This window comes from Primulina huaijiensis, chromosome 12 (genome assembly GCF_012295235.1).
Source record: "Primulina huaijiensis isolate GDHJ02 chromosome 12, ASM1229523v2, whole genome shotgun sequence".
Taxonomy (NCBI): Eukaryota; Viridiplantae; Streptophyta; class Magnoliopsida; order Lamiales; family Gesneriaceae; genus Primulina; species Primulina huaijiensis.
Genome location: NC_133317.1, coordinates 19,476,626 through 19,488,456, shown reverse-complemented (window position 1 = coordinate 19,488,456; position 11,831 = coordinate 19,476,626). Strand labels below are relative to the sequence as shown.

The following is an 11,831-nucleotide window of genomic DNA, read 5'->3' as shown; positions in this document are numbered from 1 at the left end:
TCGGATTTGTGCGGTCTTCATTCTCTCACGAATTTTGACTACAAGCTCAGCGGTATCTTCAATCACATCCGGACCAATCTCTCTTCTTTCACCAATCTCGTCCCAATGAATAGGAGATCTACATTTCCTTCCATAAAGTGCCTCAAACGGAGCCATCCCGATAGATGATTGGAAGCTATTATTGCAGGTGAACTCCACCAGAGGTAATTTCGGTTCCCAACTGCCTTGGAAATCGATCACACAAGCCCGCAGTAGATATTCCAAAATTTGAATAACTCTTTCGGACTGACCATCGGTTTGAGGATGGAATGTTGTACTAAACAATAACTTGGTCCCCATCGCTGCATGCAGACTCTTCCAAAAAGATGACGTGAATCTCGATCTCGGTCAGAAACAATAGATACAGGAATCCCATGCAGACGAACTATCTCTCAAATGTATAAATCTGCATACCGAATCATGGTGTAGGTCGTCTTAATAGGTAGAAAATACGCTGATTTCGTAAGACGATCCACTATCACACATATAGCATTGAATCCCTTAATAGTCTTCGGCAATCCCACAACAAAGTCCATCGTTATATTTTCTCATTTCCACTCGGGAATTGGAAGTGGCTTAAGCCTCCCTGCTGGCCTCTGATGCTCTGCCTTAACTTGTTGACACGTCAAACACTCGGATACAAATCTCAGAATATCTCTCTTAATGTCTGGCCACCAATATAACAACTGCAAATCTTTGTACATTTTCATTCTTCTCGGATGAATGGAATATGGTGTGTCATGATATTCCTTCATAATGAGATCTATCAAAGAATCATCACTAGGAACCCATAAAAGATCTCGATATCGAACTATACCATCCGTCTCAGAATATAGCTTCCGGCCCTTGGCTTCATCTCTAGCTCTCCATTTTTGCAACTGCTCATCAGTAGATTGCCCATCACGAATTCTGTCTCTCAAAAGTCGACTGTACTGATAATAAGGCAAGATTAGGGGCCTCGCCCCTAGCATAGACTGTAAGCTCAAACCGCTGTATCTCGGATTGCAACGGTCTTTGGAGTGATAATTGAGTGATAACTGCTATTTTTATACTCAATGCGTCTGCCACAACATTAGCTTTCCCCGAATGATAACTAATCTCACAGTCGTAGTCCTTTATTAACTTAAGCCATCTGCATTGTCTCATATTAAGGTCCTTCTGGGTGAAGAAGTATTTCAAACTTTTATGATCAGTGAATATTTTTCACTTCTCTCCATAAAGGTATTGTCTCCAAATCTTCAATGCGAAAACCAGTGCTACAAGCTCAAGATCAAGAGTAGGGTAGTTTTTCTTGTGAATTTTCAACTGTCTCGATGCATAAGCTATAACTCGGTCATTTTGCATCAGAACTGGGCCCAAACCAAGTTTAGAAACGTCGGTATATAGAACATACTCCCCTTGCCCTGATGGCATAGATAACACTGGCGTTGAAATCAAGGCTAGCTTCAACTTGTCAAAACTGTCTTGACACTCGGGTCCGCATACAAACTTTGCATTCTTCTTTGTCAAAGCGGTCATGGGTACCGCTATAGATGAGAACCCTTGAATAAACTTGCGATAATAGCCAGCTAGTCCTAAGAAACTGCAAACCTCGGTAACACTCTTCGGTACTGGCCACTCCTTCACTGCCTCAACTTTGCTTGGATCAACTTCAACGCCATCACTAGAAATGATGTGACCTAAGAATGTCACTCTATCAAGCCAAAACTCGCACTTGCTGAATTTCGCATAAAGCTTTCTGTCTTGCAATACTTGTAGTGCTCTCCTCAAATGACGACTATGCTCCTCTTTATTCTTCGAATAGATCAATATATCATCAATGAAGACTATAATAAACTGATCCAGATACGGCTGAAATACGCGATTCATGAGATCCATGAAGATCGCTGGCGCATTAGTCAGACTGAATGGCATGTCCATAAACTCGTAGTGCCCATATCTAGTACGAAATGTGGTCTTGTGAACATCCGACTCTTACACTTTCAACTGATGGTACCCAGATCGAAGATCAATATTAGAAAATATCTATGCTCCTTGCAACTGATCAAATAAATATTCAATTCTTGGCAGTGGATACTTATTCTTGATAGTGACCATGTTGAGCTCTCGATAATCAATGCAAAGACGCACACTACCATCCTTCTTCTTCACAAATAATACCGGTGCGCCCCATGGAGAATAACTAGGGCGAATAAAACCCTTGTCTAGCAATTCCTGGATTTGATCTTTTAATTCTTTCATTTCAGCGGGTGCTAGAAGATAAGGTGCTTTAGATATAAGAACAGTGCCCGACATAAGATCAATAGAGAATTTTACTTCACGATCGGGTGGAATACCAGAGACGTCCTCGGGAAAGAGCTAGGAAAATCTTTGACAATATCAACATCTTCTAACTTCTGACTGATAGATGCCTCTGCTGTAGTGACACATGCTAGAAAAGCTTGGCATCCACGCTTAATAAGCTTCCTCGCACATAGACAAGAGATAATGTGCGGCATTTGTTTGTTTCTCGCCGCCTCAAAGACAAAAGATTTACCACTAGGCGGTCGAATAGACACTGATCTCTGACGAAAATAAATCGAAGCTCCATTCGCTGATAACCAATCCATCCCAAGTATAATATCATATTCAGTCATAGGAAGCACAATAAGATCTGCCCGAACCACATCTTTGAATAATCGAAGCTCCAGATTCTTGACAATTTTAGACGTGAGCATTTGATCACCGGAAAGAATAGAAACTTTGAAACTCAAACCCATGTCTTGAGGAGTAATATTCAGTCTTTTGATGAATGTTTCAGAGATGAGTGAATGTGTAGCTCCCGAATCTAGTAGTGCATAGGTAGCTACCCCTTGAATGATAATCCTCCTCGTGATAAGCGTAGTGTCTACCTCCTCCTCAGCTTCTTCAGCATTCATCACATAAGCTCGTCCCACTGTAGGTGCTTTCCTTTTTGGGCAATCAGCGGCCTTGTGCCCATTCTCCTTGCAATAGAAACACTTGAATGTCCCCCATTCACATTTGCCAAGATGTAAGCGATTGCACTCCTTGCATGGCTGCCTCTCAGCAGGCTTTGATGCTACATGATTTTGTGGCTTTTGTGGTGCTTGTTTCTTGACTTGATCTTGGGGCTTTTGAGCCCCTTGAGGTCTAGGAGGACCCATATATGGCTTCTTGTTTGGCTGATTGTTATTATGGTGTTGTTGCCTTTTGCGCCGTATCTCAAACTCAATGTCCCTCAAAGATTGCTCCGACTGGAATGCATAAGTAATAGCACTGGCATAGTCCAAAAGATGCATCATGATAACATTATTTCGTAAGGTAGGTCGTAGACTATCCATGAAGTGTCTAAGCTTCTCTGCAGGATCCCTCACAAGGAAGCATCATCTCTAAACAGATAAGTGGTACACCTCACACGATCAGCATCCCTTATATCCAGATAACGAAAGTGTAACTCGAGTGAAAGAATCCATGACTCAGCAGCAAAGGGATCGGTGGTGCCAGAAAATTCCTTCGGCCCTAGCCTCCGGAGCTGATCATATATGTCATGCTGTGGCCTAGATGCCTGCTGTAACTGCTGTTGCAACTGCTGCTACTATAACTGTTGCTGCTGTAACTGTTGCTCGAAGAAACGAGCCATCTCCTCTAACGCACGAGTAGCAGCATCCCCTGGAGGAGGTGGTGGGGGTGGTGTATTCCCTTAATGGTTCAAACTGTTCTCGACTTGATTCTCATTAACAGGGGCACGTCTAGGAGGCATTTTATCTGAATGTTTTTCCAAATTCTAACGTAACCAACATGCATTTAAATCTAAGTTTTCTAATCATGTGACATATCCTAATTCATTTAGCAATTTAAGCATGCAAAGCATATATACTCAAAAAGCTAGTAAACATGTAACGTAAACATATCACTAATGTCGTCATGCAGGTAACATTATATTAACCCATATAAAGCATGTAAAACTTACAAATTGAGGATTGACGACTGATCTTTCCGACGCAGATGATGGCACAACCCTTTACAGGACTTTTGCTCTGATACCAACTGAAACGTCTGCCTTTTATAATGCTTAAAAGTACTAGAATTTTTTTTTAAAACCTAACATGAAACGGCCGATCCCTCACTAATTCATGAAAATATTTATATAAAATAATTTTCACCATTTAAAATAAAACAACCGACTAGTATTTGCAATTCCAAAGGAAATAGTCAAAACATGAAATCGTCAAATGTTTTACTAAACCTAAAAAGCAATAAACGTGAAAAGAATCATCATCTCAAAAACTACTCAAAAGCATAAATAAATAGTATTAAAAATCTTTTTAACGTAAATTGTAATCATAAATCATAAGTGCAGAAAAGTAGAAGCGCTGATCCTCGGGTCATGTGCACCTTCAGTCCAGTCAGATCAACCATCAAGACATCCATCAAGCTCACCTGCATCCATCACACCTAGTGAGTCTAAAGACTCAACACACCATAATCTTTGTAACAAATAATATGTATAAAAATCACAAGCAACAGTGAAAATACTTTTACGTAAAAATAACATTTTCTTGACATGATTAACATAAACATTAACCTTTTCCTTTTCCTCAAACATAACATAAAACCTTTTATCATGATCATATACATTTTTCTTTTCTTTATTTAATTCAGATCGTTAATTGTGACTTTCCTCATCCTCAAAAAGTCGATGAATCCATCTACATTTAACCACAGTACTGGGCGACGGGGACACCAGCAACACTCTCACCGGTCAACTGGGCCTTGGCCTATCCTCATCGAATGAAAATACGATCGTCGGTCTCCCTTTGGGACCTTCTCCCATAAATAAGCTATCTCAGGGGCCTTTTCCCTTACGATATTCCTATTCTTATCCTCATATCTTCAATAGTCACAATTACTTCACTTCCTTTAACGTTTTACATTTTCATCACTTTATAAAAATCATGCATAACATATCATCTTTTTGTTTTTGAAACCAAGCATGCACCATCTCTTTTAAATGTCAACCTTAAATCATCAAAATCCATAGACATTTAAACATCATAATTTAACATGTAAAGATTCATAAACATTTGAAATAATCATATTAGCATATAAAACAGCATTCAGAGCACTGTCATGACGATTACTATTTTCTAGGTGTAAAAAGATTGTTTTATCACTAGACGTAACATGTCCCAAATAATTATTTAAGCATAAGCTAATTTTCTCATAATTTTATTTAGCTTAAATAATAGACTTTTTAATTAATATTTAATTATCCGTTTTTAAGGCGTTTTAATCCCGAAAGATTTCAAATTTTAATATAAAATTCATAAATTTAAAACTTAGACTTTTAATAATTATTTGGCCCTCGTAAACCATGACTCGACCCCCCGTGAGCCACGTTTCAATTATTTTCCCAAGGAAAACCTTAGACCGAACCCAACTTGGAACACATGAGCCAACTTTGATTTTTCTCAAGCCTGGCTCGAGCCACCTTGAACCAAACTCGAGCCACCCCTTGTCTGGACCCTACTTGACCCTTAGCACCCTTAGGAACCAACCTAGGACTCAAAACCGACCCACCCTTCCATGTGCTTGCTGCGGCCGAGAGTCCTCCATTGCATGGCCTCTACGTTTGAGCGCCCAGGGCCTGTCCAACGAGCCCAGCCCCTGAGCCAGCCTTTGAAGCACCTTCCTAGGACCCTAAAGACTCACCCTAGCCCAGCCCCTGAACCCCAGACCAAGCCATCTTCCCTACGCCAGCTGTTGAACCCTGTGCGTTGTACATGGAGTTCTCGGGTGGGATTCCTAGCATGCTAGGACTTCTCCCAGCCCTCACGACTCGTGCTAGGACTCCTCCCTAACCCTTCTCAGACCCTGGCTAACCCCTGGACGCAAACCGTGATCAAGCCAAGTCCTATACTCCCCACGGCCGAGCCCTATAAACCCTCATGACAGAAATTCGATACCAGCTTTAGTTTGTTCGAGTTGCAGTGTGCTTGTGAAATCCTATGACCCTCAAAATAGTGTAAAAACAACGCTTGATCATAACCTAATATCATGGCAGCCCCTTAACACGTAAAGGACATGATTTTGGATCAAAAATTCATAAGTTTACACATGTACATACAATATTGCGAAAATATTCATAAAAACTCCATGCTTTTCATACACACATAATTTTAAACCATAATACGATGTGATAGATGAGAAAGGAGATGTATGGCGTGTCTTTGCGTTTTAAACGCACGAATATTCGATGGCGATACGAGGAACTTTGACGTAGGAGACCTTAGGATGGATTTTATTCAAAACCTTGGTTGTTTTTCTTCTTGAAAGTGTCATGTGTGCTTGTGTATACTGATGAGAGATTTCGTGTGGGTGGAGGGAAAGGAGGCGTGGGGTTTGGTGAGTTATGGGGAGGGTTTAACACATTAAATAGTTTAATCAAACACTAATCCAAGCTTAGGCCCATTAGGTGAGGTAATTAGGCCTATTAGTGATTAATTAAAATATTAAAATAGTTTTGTTTAGAAAAGTTTGTGAATTTATTATCCAGATTGCCAAAAAGTTCGTATTTTCGTTGAAAAACTAACACCGATAAAATTTACGTCCCGGCGTATAAAATCGCCTCAAAACTCCTTATTTTCAAAAATATTAAAAAAACATCACTCATATTTTAATTAATTAAAATTATTTATTTAATAAAAACATTTTACGTTTTTCAGCCCTCGGTCTCCGTTCCTCGATCGCAACTTGAATAATCCTTAGAAATACAGTTTTATGCATAATGACAATAAAATCCTATTTAACATATAATCATGCATGTCACCTTATCAATTAAGCAATCAAAATAAATTAATTAGCCATTTTTCATGTTTCCTAGATTTGCATGCAGTCGAGTTACGTCGTCTTAATTTTGGACCTTACAGTTCGAATTTCAAATTTATGGGATATTTGTTTATACGGAAAATTTGGGTGAAATAAAAACAAAAGGGAATTAGTTGTGTTCAACATATGTTATCAATGAATGAATATTAATATTTTTATCGAGTAAGAAATCTAAAAGCTTGATATGGATATTCTAGAACTCTATGGGTTATAAGTGAAGTTGATTTATTAAAGTTAATCTAATGCTACCATGGGATAATTTATTAAATTTAATACTCTAATATTAATTAAGCATCAGGGATACGTAAGAATGCGACATTCGTTTCAAGGAGGAAAGTCTAAGAGTCTTATGCCTCAACTATATTGTAATCGGAAAGGAAATAATTTAAGCATGCAACTTATGCGAGAAGGGTTTTACTAATTAGGTAGAAGATCATTATTGTATAATTGAGTTTTATGGATTAATGTTATTCGAGGTTTAAGATTTGTAACAATTTTACATCCAAATGTACTTGTAAATATTAAGTTACGTAAGTTTGGTGCCGTAAGATAAAAGATTCGATTCAAGGATCTTAGGCTAATATTATTATGGGGTTGAGATAATGTTTAAATTTTAAGTGTATTACCGATGATAGAAGTCGATCAGTAATTTTTGGTACTAAGGTTTCTCAAGTTGAACTACATAAATGCTAATATAATATGTCAATGAACATCCTGGGTATAATATAAGAAAGTAAGACGCAATAAAATTCGGACTGTCATTTCTAATATTGGGAAGTTTAAGAAACGTTGAATTTGAGGTTATAGAAAAATGAAACAAGGTTACCATGGGTCGTTATAAGTTGAGTTTCGCAAACGAGGATTTAGAAGGTAGAGCTATTAGGATTGAGGAGACATAAGGACATCCTAAGATTTATTATTTTATCGGAGTAGCGTCGCGGAAGCGTGGACTATTGAGATACTAGAACTAAGTCTAAACTTTGTGATTATCAAGGATAAGCGAATTTCGGAGACGAAATTCAATTTAAGGGGGTAGATTGTAACGTCCCGAAAATTTAAAAGTCCACGTGAACCACATGCATGCAAATTATTAAAGTTCTTTGATATTTTATTAAATTTTTTTAAAACATTAAATGCATGTTTATTTCATAAATTATGTGTTTAATTATTTTTATGTATTTTATGCATAATTCATGCATGATAGAATTTATTTTACAAAATTTTAAAGGTTTATGCATTAAAGATTTTTAAGTTTCATTTCGCGCTCAAACGAGGATCGGAGACCGGAGAATTTTCAGGAAAATTATTTTAATTACATGATTCATTTTTATTAATTAATATAAGGTGTTTTTAAGTGTATTTTTCAAAAATAAGATTTTTTAGGTATTTTACCGCGAGATTTTAATTTTTAGCGGTACGCAAATTTTATCGAAACGGTGAATTTTTGAGGGTTCGGCTAATATTTTCAAAAATTTTCTAACACAAAATATTTTACAGGAGTATATTTAGATTTAATAGACATACTTTTAAGTTTATTGAGCTTAAATATCTTTTTAAACTCTTAATGACAATTTAGACCCATTATCTATTAATAAACTATTTTAATATCCTAAACTAAATCAAAACCTGCCCTCCACTTATTTCCCCACCCACCAGCCGACACTCCCCTCCCCCACCACCTTTCTCTCTCGTTCTCAGCATTTAAATCCATCAGCTGAAGGTCTCTCTTGCTTGTCTTGCAATAAAGAAATTCCCCCAGCTTTCAGCTCGATTTCCTCGCGCATTTGCATCATTCAGGCACGCTTTTTAGTATCTTTCTCGCATCATTCATGTTATATTACTGATGAATATGTATTTATGCATGTAAAACTCTCGATCCAAGCATGTGTAGGAAGGATTATCGAATTTTCTTTTGTTTCTTGCATCTTCTAATAGTTGTTCACGTTTCTTTCTGAAATTTCTGTGCAAGGGGCAAGGGGTTGCTGATGCTAGGGAGTTGTATCACAGCACGGTTTATGGGACTAGGTGGTAGGGTCGAGCATGAGCGCAAGGGCTGTCTGATTTCAAGGCTAAGCTTCGGCCGCAACATGTTGTTGACTAGATCGGGTGTTTGGGGAAGTCTCGGCTGTGCAAGGGTATCCCGAGACCTGGAACAGATCAGGATGGGTCTGAACCACGGTCAAGGGTGGTTCGAACACAACTGGGACAAGGCGGAGAGTCGCTTGAGCGTTGGGTAGTGGGCGACGTTCGGGTGTGTTGCGTGAGGAGGCCAGGGGCTGTGAGAGTTGTGTAGGCTACATGGTGCTGGTTTTGTGGTTAAGGTAGGTTCTGTGGTTAAGGTAGGTTCTTTAGGGTCTAGTCTAGGTCCATGGTAGGCTGGTTCAAGGCTGGTGAGAGCTGGTGCGAGCATGGGGCTGGTGGAGTTCGGTTGGTGCTTTGAGGACTTGATAAGAGGATAGCTGAAACAGACCAGCAACTTTTAGGTCCTTTCAGAGATGTTTAAGCGCTGAGTTTTGATGGTTTTAGGACCTTTTTAGTGTTTATATTTTGGTACATTTTAAGGAGTTTGGTAAGATTTGGGTCAATTTTAGAGGTCCAGGGGTAAAACATTAATTTTTCGGTTTTCAGGGGCAAAATAGTCATTTTGCATCTGGGGTGAGATTTTGGTCAGGACAGCACCCTGAGCACATATTTATGATATTTTAAATGTTTATGCATCATGATTCACGATTTTTAAGATTTTTTGAAAATATAAGTTGCATGCTTAAATTTAAAGAAAATTGCATATGTGAATGATTTTTATAAGTGATGAAAATGATAATGTTTTGAATGATGGAAATTAGTTGTGGCTATCGAAGTATATATAAATGTTTAAGATATATATTTAAATGCTGATGATGAGGCTTAGGCACAGTGGATGAGTAATCCTGTCACTGATGTCCGACAGTCGCCGGGTACCGCGGTTCTATGTATGATGGATCTATCGTAAATGATTAATGATGTATGATAGTCACCTCTAATGAACTGAATTCACCAATGATAAATGATAAATGATAAATGATGAATGATGAACGATGAATGACGAATAATGAATGATGAACGATGATTAAAGATGAACTGTTTTGACATGTCACGATTGCATATGAGACGTTTACATCAAGCTTTAAAAGTTCATGAAAGATATGTTGAGTATGATATTTTTCACTGCTGTGTGTTATGTATAGGTATTTGTTACTTATGGTATAGATGTGTTGAGTCTTTAGACTCACTAGGCGTGTGTGATGCAGGTGAGCTTCATGATGTTGAGAGGATTGGAGGTGCCGAACTCTGAGTAGGCAGACATGGTGGGGTGACACGACCCGAGGACCGCATGTTTTCCGCCTTATGATTCGGGATATTTGAGAGGATATGAACATTTTTATACGTTGATGATTTTAAAATTTTATTTTGTTTATGTTTACATATGATTTTGGATGAGTTTGGTTATTTTAAACAGCACTATTTTTACTGACAAATATTTAAGATCATTTTTAAATGTTATACTTTTCTGTAGAGCGCATGCATGCGAAACTTTTAAATGTTATTTTGAAAATGGGAGTTTAAAAATATAAATAAAAAATATTTCCGCACATTTTCAAATCGGTAGACGTTACTCCATGACTCGACCCCCTAGGGACCTTTGGACATGACCCAAACGCAGCTAGCAGACACACCCTTCAAGGACCCAAAGTCGAAACCCTAGTTCCTCTACATGAAAAACGTCCCTTCGAATGGTCCTACCATGGCAGTTCCTTTGTGCATCATTACCAAGAATTTAAAAGCATGAAAACTCAAATTTTATCATGTATATATATGCCATACAAACGAAAATAATTGAAAGGGCATCTTATCTTTCATGCATACATGTATTAACACACATAATATGGTATAAACGATGAGTAAAAGAAGATTAAGGCATGCACACGCACGAAAAACAATCTTTGACACGAGGGATTTTGGCGGAGACGGGGGATCCATGCTTCATTTTTATTCTTGAAACTCACGTGAATCAGCCTTGAAAACGTGTGGTGTGTGTTCGTGTGTGGAGGAGAGAAAACTAGGAGTCTTATATGTGGTGTGCGTGCGTTTGATGTAGGGTTTAAGACTTCCAACTCAAGTTTTAATATAAAATACCATGGTAAAGGTTTAGGCCCAATAACCTAGGTATAATAGGCCCATTAAGCCCATTAGATAGTAGGTAAAATATTTTTTTTAGGATAATTTTCGAAAATATTAGCCTTGCTCCCGACAAATCCTTATTTTCGTCGAAAATCGATTACCAGTTTAAAATACGACTCGACGTGTAAAAACACCTCAAAAAGCACCATTTTCGAAAATGACAAATTAAATATACCATATATTAAATAATTAAAAATAATCATTTAATAAAAATATTTTCCCTTTACGGTCCCCGGTCTTCGTTCCTCGATCGCGTCTCGAATAGCCCTTAAAAACACAGTTTTATGTATTCTAATAGCAAATCAAATTTAACATGTAAACATGCCCACCACATTTAATTTATGCAATTAAAATAATTTAATTAGTTATTTTTCATTTTCCCTAGATTCACACACAGTTGGGTTACGTTATCGCATTTTGAACCTTACAATTTCTCCCTCCCTTATATGAAATTTCGTCCTCGAAATTAAAACTTACCGAATAACTCCAGGTAGCGACTCCTCATGTCCATCTCAGTTTCCCAAGTAGATCTTCCTCTGAATGATTTAGCCACTTGACCTTGACCATTTGAATAACTTTATTTCGGAGCCTTCTTTCTTGCCTATCCAAGATTTATATAGGCCTTTCCTCGTAAGACATATTCGGAGTCAACTGCAGAGGTTCATAATTCAGTACATGTGAAGGAT

The 11,831-nt window shown here is 37.9% G+C and overlaps 1 long non-coding RNA gene across 1 annotated transcript; it reads left to right on the top strand.

Annotated features, from left to right (window-relative positions):
- Positions 1-8,603: 8,603 nt before the first annotated feature.
- On the top strand, positions 8,604-10,479 carry LOC140990726 (uncharacterized). The gene is made up of 2 exons (XR_012177688.1): positions 8,604-8,724; positions 10,215-10,479. It is a non-coding gene; the product is annotated as an uncharacterized lncRNA (long non-coding RNA).
- Positions 10,480-11,831: the final 1,352 nt, after the last annotated feature.